The sequence below is a fragment of the Aptenodytes forsteri genome, unplaced genomic scaffold (assembly GCF_000699145.1).
Source record: "Aptenodytes forsteri isolate BGI_AS27 unplaced genomic scaffold, ASM69914v1 Scaffold113, whole genome shotgun sequence".
NCBI lineage: Eukaryota > Metazoa > Chordata > Aves > Sphenisciformes > Spheniscidae > Aptenodytes > Aptenodytes forsteri.
The window spans coordinates 316,159-316,796 of record NW_008795032.1 but is presented as its reverse complement, the minus strand read 5'-3'; the positions used below and the strand labels follow the sequence as shown (position 1 = coordinate 316,796).

The 638-nt window shown below is 51.6% G+C and overlaps 1 protein-coding gene across 1 annotated transcript in view; it reads right to left on the bottom strand.

The window, feature by feature from the left end:
• LOC103896475 (dual oxidase 2) overlaps positions 1 to 638 on the bottom strand; it is a 22,083-nt gene that overhangs the window by 5,644 nt on the left and 15,801 nt on the right. The window lies entirely within an intron of this gene.

The following is a 638-nucleotide window of genomic DNA, read 5'->3' as shown; positions in this document are numbered from 1 at the left end:
GTGGCTTTTGCTTTACCTATTAAACTGCCTTTATCTCAACCCATGAGTTTTCTCACTTTTACCCTTCCGATTCTCTCCCCCATCCCACCGGGGGGGAGTGAGCGAGCAGCTGTGTGGGGTTTAGTTGCCAGCTGGGGTTAAACCACGACAGCCCTTTTTAGTGCCCAACGTGGGGCACAAAGGGCTTGAGATGATGACAGATTTGATGGGAATGTGCTAGGTCAAATTTATAGCTGTTATTGCTGTTTAGCTATTAATGGGCAGGCTCCTGTGCTTGCCATGGGGCTTGCTTGCCTTACTGTACTTTAGAGACTAGTGCTCGTTAGCGGCTGGTTTTTTCTTTTTCTGCTTGCTGTAGTGCTGTGCTGCTGATCATCTTACTCTGCTGTGCCTGGGAACATTTTGATAACAGCAACGGCCGTGCACCTGGGCTGGCAGATGTCCAGGGCATCGCTGCTGCTTCTGTTTTGCTGGAACTCCAGCGTGAACTCGAGTTGAAGGGACTGCGACCTCTGGGTGAGTCCATGTGGGAGCAGGACACCCTGAAGTGTCTGTGGCCGTGGATAAGCCCATGCCAGAGCAGGTACATCTCGAAGCGTCTGTGGCCGCGGTTATGTTTGTGCTACAGCAGGTTTACT